Source organism: Oncorhynchus mykiss, chromosome 18 (genome assembly GCF_057628025.1).
Source record: "Oncorhynchus mykiss isolate SJ-2025 chromosome 18, ASM5762802v1, whole genome shotgun sequence".
In the NCBI taxonomy this organism is placed as follows: Eukaryota; Metazoa; Chordata; class Actinopteri; order Salmoniformes; family Salmonidae; genus Oncorhynchus; species Oncorhynchus mykiss.
Window position 1 is genome coordinate 18,657,501 of NC_143039.1, and position 7,500 is coordinate 18,665,000.

Consider the following 7,500-nt stretch of genomic DNA (forward strand, 5'->3'; position numbering starts at 1 on the left):
AACATGGTGGCAGCTCTGTGGAGGTATCATGGTGGCAGCTCTGTGGAGCAGGGTAACATGGTGGCAGCTCTGTGGAGCAGGGTAACATGGTGGCAGCTCTGTGGAGCAGGGTAACATGGTGGCAGCTCTGTGGAGCAGGGTAGCATGGTGGCAGCTCTGTGGAGCAGGGTAACATGGTAACATGGTGGCAGCTCTGTGGAGCAGGGTAACATGGTGGCAGCTCTGTGGAACAGGGTAACATGGTGGCAGCTCTGTGGAGCAGGGTAACATGGTGGCAGCTCTGTGGAGCAGGGTAACATGGTGGCAGCTCTGTGGAGCAGGGTAACATGGTGGCAGCTCTGTGGAGCAGGGTAACATGGTGGCAGCTCTGTGGAACAGGGTAACATGGTGGTAGCTCTGTGGAGCAGGGTAACATGGTGGCAGCTCTGTGGAGCAGGGTAACATGGTGGCAGCTCTGTGGAGCAGGGTAACATGGTGGCAGCTCTGTGGAGCAGGGTAACATGGTGGCAGCTCTGTGGAGCAGGGTAACATGGTGGAGCAGGGTAACATGGTGGAGCAGGGTAACATGGTGGCAGCTCTGTGGAGCAGGGTAACATGGTGGCAGCTCTGTGGAGGTATCATGGTAGCAGCTCTGTGGAGCAGGGTAACATGGTGGCAGCTCTGTGGAGCAGGGTAACATGGTGGCAGCTCTGTGGAGCAGGGTAACATGGTGGAGCAGGGTAACATGGTGGAGCAGGGTAACATGGTGGCAGCTCTGTGGAGCAGGGTAACATGGTGGAGCAGGGTAACATGGTGGAGCAGGGTAACATGGTGGAGCAGGGTAACATGGTGGCAGCTCTGTGGAGCAGGGTAACATGGTGGAGCAGGGTAACATGGTGGAGCAGGGTAACATGGTGGCAGCTCTGTGGAGCAGGGTAGCATGGTGGCAGCTCTGTGGAGGTATCATGGTAGCAGCTCTGTGGAGCAGGGTAACATGTTGGCAGCTCTGTGGAGCAGGGTAGCATGGTGGCAGCTCTGTGGAACAGGGTAGCATGGTGGCAGCTCTGTGGAGCAGGGAAGCATGGTGGCAGCTCTGTGGAGCAGGGTAGCTGTGTGGCAGCTCTGTGGAGCAGGGTAACATGGTGGCAGCTCTGTGGATCAGGGTAACATGGTGGCAGCTCTGTGGATCAGGGTAACATGGTGGCAGCTCTGTGGAACAGGGTAACATGGTGGCAGCTCTGTGGAGCAGGGTAACATGGTGGAGCAGGGTAACATGGTGGAGCAGGGTAACATGGTGGCAGCTCTGTGGAGCAGGGTAACATGGTGGCAGCTCTGTGGAGGTATCATGGTAGCAGCTCTGTGGAGCAGGGTAACATGGTGGCAGCTCTGTGGAGCAGGGTAGCATGGTGGCAGCTCTGTGGAACAGGGTAGCATGGTGGCAGCTCTGTGGAGCAGGGTAGCATGGTGGCAGCTCTGTGGAGCAGGGTAGCATGGTGGCAGCTCTGTGGAGCAGGGTAACATGGTGGCAGCTCTGTGGATCAGGGTAACATGGTGGCAGCTCTGTGGAACAGGGTAACATGGTGGCAGCTCTGTGGAACAGGGTAACATGTTCGGCAGCTCTGTGGATCAGGGTAACATGGTGGCAGCTCTGTGGAACAGGGTAACATGGTGGCAGCTCTGTGGAGCAGGGTAACATGGTGGCAGCTCTGTGGAGCAGGGTAACATGGTGGCAGCTCTGTGGAGCAGGGTAACATGGTGGCAGCTCTGTGGAGCAGGGTAACATGGTGGCAGCTCTGTGGAACAGGGTAACATGGTGGTAGCTCTGTGGAGCAGGGTAACATGGTGGCAGCTCTGTGGAGCAGGGTAACATGGTGGCAGCTCTGTGGAGCAGGGTAACATGGTGGCAGCTCTGTGGAGCAGGGTAACATGGTGGCAGCTCTGTGGAGCAGGGTAACATGGTGGAGCAGGGTAACATGGTGGAGCAGGGTAACATGGTGGCAGCTCTGTGGAGCAGGGTAACATGGTGGCAGCTCTGTGGAGGTATCATGGTAGCAGCTCTGTGGAGCAGGGTAACATGGTGGCAGCTCTGTGGAGCAGGGTAACATGGTGGCAGCTCTGTGGAGCAGGGTAACATGGTGGAGCAGGGTAACATGGTGGAGCAGGGTAACATGGTGGCAGCTCTGTGGAGCAGGGTAACATGGTGGAGCAGGGTAACATGGTGGAGCAGGGTAACATGGTGGAGCAGGGTAACATGGTGGCAGCTCTGTGGAGCAGGGTAACATGGTGGAGCAGGGTAACATGGTGGAGCAGGGTAACATGGTGGCAGCTCTGTGGAGCAGGGTAGCATGGTGGCAGCTCTGTGGAGGTATCATGGTAGCAGCTCTGTGGAGCAGGGTAACATGTTGGCAGCTCTGTGGAGCAGGGTAGCATGGTGGCAGCTCTGTGGAACAGGGTAGCATGGTGGCAGCTCTGTGGAGCAGGGAAGCATGGTGGCAGCTCTGTGGAGCAGGGTAGCTGTGTGGCAGCTCTGTGGAGCAGGGTAACATGGTGGCAGCTCTGTGGATCAGGGTAACATGGTGGCAGCTCTGTGGATCAGGGTAACATGGTGGCAGCTCTGTGGAACAGGGTAACATGGTGGCAGCTCTGTGGAGCAGGGTAACATGGTGGAGCAGGGTAACATGGTGGAGCAGGGTAACATGGTGGCAGCTCTGTGGAGCAGGGTAACATGGTGGCAGCTCTGTGGAGGTATCATGGTAGCAGCTCTGTGGAGCAGGGTAACATGGTGGCAGCTCTGTGGAGCAGGGTAGCATGGTGGCAGCTCTGTGGAACAGGGTAGCATGGTGGCAGCTCTGTGGAGCAGGGTAGCATGGTGGCAGCTCTGTGGAGCAGGGTAGCATGGTGGCAGCTCTGTGGAGCAGGGTAACATGGTGGCAGCTCTGTGGATCAGGGTAACATGGTGGCAGCTCTGTGGAACAGGGTAACATGGTGGCAGCTCTGTGGAACAGGGTAACATGTTCGGCAGCTCTGTGGATCAGGGTAACATGGTGGCAGCTCTGTGGAACAGGGTAACATGGTGGCAGCTCTGTGGAGCAGGGTAACATGGTGGCAGCTCTGTGGAGCAGGGTAACATGGTGGCAGCTCTGTGGAGGTGTCATGGTGGCAGCTCTGTGGAGCAGGGTAGCATGGTGGCAGCTCTGTGGAGCAGGGTAGCATGGTGGCAGCTCTGTGGAGCAGGGTAACATGGTGGCAGCTCTGTGGATCAGGGTAACATGGTGGCAGCTCTGTGGAACAGGGTAACATGGTGGCAGCTCTGTGGATCAGGGTAACATGGTGGCAGCTCTGTGGAACAGGGTAACATGGTGGCAGCTCTGTGGAGCAGGGTAACATGGTGGCAGCTCTGTGGATCAGGGTAACATGGTGGCAGCTCTGTGGAACAGGGTAACATGGTGGCAGCTCTGTGGAACAGGGTAACATGGTGGCAGCTCTGTGGATCAGGGTAACATGGTGGCAGCTCTGTGGAGCAGGGTAACATGGTAACATGGTGGCAGCTCTGTGGAGCAGGGTAACATGGTGGCAGCTCTGTGGAACAGGGTAACATGGTGGCAGCTCTGTGGAGCAGGGTAACATGGTGGCAGCTCTGTGGAGCAGGGTAACATGGTGGCAGCTCTGTGGAGCAGGGTAACATGGTGGCAGCTCTGTGGAGCAGGGTAACATGGTGGCAGCTCTGTGGAGCAGGGTAACATGGTGGCAGCTCTGTGGAACAGGGTAACATGGTGGTAGCTCTGTGGAGCAGGGTAACATGGTGGCAGCTCTGTGGAGCAGGGTAACATGGTGGCAGCTCTGTGGAGCAGGGTAACATGGTGGCAGCTTTGTGGAGCAGGGTAACATGGTGGCAGCTCTGTGGAGCAGGGTAACATGGTGGAGCAGGGTAACATGGTGAAGCAGGGTAACATGGTGGCAGCTCTGTGGAGCAGGGTAACATGGTGGCAGCTCTGTGGAGGTATCATGGTAGCAGCTCTGTGGAGCAGGGTAACATGGTGGCAGCTCTGTGGAGCAGGGTAACATGGTGGCAGCTCTGTGGAGCAGGGTAACATGGTGGCAGCTCTGTGGAGCAGGGTAACATGGTGGAGCAGGGTAACATGGTGGAGCAGGGTAACATGGTGGCAGCTCTGTGGAGCAGGGTAACATGGTGGAGCAGGGTAACATGGTGGAGCAGGGTAACATGGTGGAGCAGGGTAACATGGTGGCAGCTCTGTGGAGCAGGGTAACATGGTGGAGCAGGGTAACATGGTGGAGCAGGGTAACATGGTGGCAGCTCTGTGGAGCAGGGTAGCATGGTGGCAGCTCTGTGGAGGTATCATGGTAGCAGCTCTGTGGAGCAGGGTAACATGTTGGCAGCTCTGTGGAGCAGGGTAGCATGGTGGCAGCTCTGTGGAACAGGGTAGCATGGTGGCAGCTCTGTGGAGCAGGGTAGCATGGTGGCAGCTCTGTGGAGCAGGGTAGCTGTGTGGCAGCTCTGTGGAGCAGGGTAACATGGTGGCAGCTCTGTGGATCAGGGTAACATGGTGGCAGCTCTGTGGATCAGGGTAACATGGTGGCAGCTCTGTGGAACAGGGTAACATGGTGGCAGCTCTGTGGAGCAGGGTAACATGGTGGAGCAGGGTAACATGGTGGAGCAGGGTAACATGGTGGCAGCTCTGTGGAGCAGGGTAACATGGTGGCAGCTCTGTGGAGGTATCATGGTAGCAGCTCTGTGGAGCAGGGTAACATGGTGGCAGCTCTGTGGAGCAGGGTAGCATGGTGGCAGCTCTGTGGAACAGGGTAGCATGGTGGCAGCTCTGTGGAGCAGGGTAGCATGGTGGCAGCTCTGTGGAGCAGGGTAGCATGGTGGCAGCTCTGTGGAGCAGGGTAACATGGTGGCAGCTCTGTGGATCAGGGTAACATGGTGGCAGCTCTGTGGAACAGGGTAACATGGTGGCAGCTCTGTGGAACAGGGTAACATGGTGGCAGCTCTGTGGATCAGGGTAACATGGTGGCAGCTCTGTGGAACAGGGTAACATGGTGGCAGCTCTGTGGAGCAGGGTAACATGGTGGCAGCTCTGTGGAGCAGGGTAACATGGTGGCAGCTCTGTGGAGGTGTCATGGTGGCAGCTCTGTGGAGCAGGGTAGCATGGTGGCAGCTCTGTGGAGCAGGGTAGCATGGTGGCAGCTCTGTGGAGCAGGGTAACATGGTGGCAGCTCTGTGGATCAGGGTAACATGGTGGCAGCTCTGTGGAACAGGGTAACATGGTGGCAGCTCTGTGGAACAGGGTAACATGGTGGCAGCTCTGTGGATCAGGGTAACATGGTGGCAGCTCTGTGGAACAGGGTAACATGGTGGCAGCTCTGTGGAGCAGGGTAACATGGTGGCAGCTCTGTGGATCAGGGTAACATGGTGGCAGCTCTGTGGAACAGGGTAACATGGTGGCAGCTCTGTGGAACAGGGTAACATGGTGGCAGCTCTGTGGATCAGGGTAACATGGTGGCAGCTCTGTGGAACAGGGTAACATGGTGGCAGCTCTGTGGAGCAGGGTAACATGGTGGCAGCTCTGTGGAGCAGGGTAACATGGTGGCAGCTCTGTGGAGGTGTCATGATGGCAGCTCTGTGGAGCAGGGTAACATGGTGGCAGCTCTGTGAAGCAGGGTAACATGGTGGCAGCTCTGTGGAGCAGGGTAACATGGTGGCAGCTCTGTGGAGCAGGATAACATGGTGGCAGCTCTGTGGAGCAGGATAACATGGTGGCAGCTCTGTGGAGCAGGATAACATGGTGGCAGCTCTGTGGAGCAGGATAACATGGTGGCAGCTCTGTGGAGCAGGGTAACACGGTGGTATGGTGGCAGCTCTGTGGAGGTATCATGGTGGCAGCTCTGTGGAGCAGGGTAACACGGTGGTATGGTGGTAGCTCTGTGGAGGTATCATGGTGGCAGCTCTGTGGAGCAGGGTGACACGGTGGTATGGTGGCAGCTCTGTGGAGCAGGATAACATGGTGGCAGCTCTGTGGAGCAGGATAACATGGTGGCAGCTCTGTGGAGCAGGGTAACATGGTGGCAGCTCTGTAGAGCAGGGTAACACGGTGGTATGGTGGCAGCTCTGTGGAGGTATCATGGTGGCAGCTCTGTGGAGCAGGATAACATGGTGGCAGCTCTGTGGAGCAGGATAACATGGTGGCAGCTCTGTGGAGCAGGATAACATGGTGGTATGGTGGCAGCTCTGTGGAGGTATCATGGTGGCAGCTCTGTGGAGCAGGGTGACACGGTGGTATGGTGGCAGCTCTGTGGAGCAGGATAACATGGTGGCAGCTCTGTGGAGCAGGATAACATGGTGGCAGCTCTGTGGAGCAGGATAACATGGTGGCAGCTCTGTAGAGCAGGGTAACACGGTGGTATGGTGGCAGCTCTGTGGAGGTATCATGGTGGCAGCTCTGTGGAGCAGGGTGACACGGTGGTATGGTGGCAGCTCTGTGGAGCAGGATAACATGGTGGCATCTCTGTGGAGCAGGGTAACATGGTGGCAGCTCTGTGGAGCAGGGTAACATGGTAACATGGTGGCAGCTCTGTGGAGCAGGGTAACACGGTGGCAGCTCTGTGGAGCAGGGTAACACGGTGGCAGCTCTGTGGAGCAGGGTAGCATGGTGGCAGCTCTGTGGAACAGGATAACATGGTGGCAGCTCTGTGGAGCAAGATAACATGGTGGCAGCTCTGTGGAGCAGGGTAACATGGTGCCAGCTCTGTGGAGGTATCATGGTGGCAGTTCTGTGGAGCAGGATAACATGGTGGCAGCTCTGTGGAGCAGGATAACATGGTGGCAGCTCTGTGGAGCAGGATAACATGGTGGCAGCTCTGTAGAGCAGGGTAACACGGTGGTATGGTGGCAGCTCTGTGGAGGTATCATGGTGGCAGCTCTGTGGAGCAGGGTGACACGGTGGTATGGTGGCAGCTCTGTGGAGCAGGGTAACATGGTAACATGGTGGCAGCTCTGTGGAGCAGGGTAACATGGTGGCAGCTCTGTGGAGCAGGGTAACATGGTGGCAGCTCTGTGGAGCAGGATAACATGGCTGCATTGGGCTCTGTAGCAGCTGTCTGGTGCAGGGTAACATACAGAAGGCTTCAGGGACCACTTGATGGCTGACACCGTAGTATACTGACTCACTGCAGTACTGTGTGGCAACACTGTCCTCTTACTACTGACTAGCTGACTGAAAACCCACACACAAACAATTACACACCCCACAATGACATGAATGAGGTCAGCTCATTGTTAGTTTTTGTACGGGGTCTAAATATACTTTTCCTTCCTTCCTTCCTTCCTTCCTTCCTTCCTTCCTTCCTTCCTTCCTTCCTTCCTTCCTTCCTTCCTTCCTTCCTTCCTTCCTTCCTTCCTTCCTCTCTCTATCTCTTTCTGTCTCTCTCTTTCTCTCTCTCGTAGATGCACACACACTCTCTCTCGCTCACACACACACACACACTTACACACACACAAGC

At 56.7% G+C, this 7,500-nt stretch overlaps 1 protein-coding gene across 1 annotated transcript in view; it reads left to right on the plus strand.

Moving 5' to 3' along the window:
* LOC110514120 (protein unc-80 homolog) overlaps positions 1–7,500 on the plus strand; it is a 110,001-nt gene that overhangs the window by 28,952 nt on the left and 73,549 nt on the right. The gene's annotated exons all lie outside the window — the stretch shown is intronic.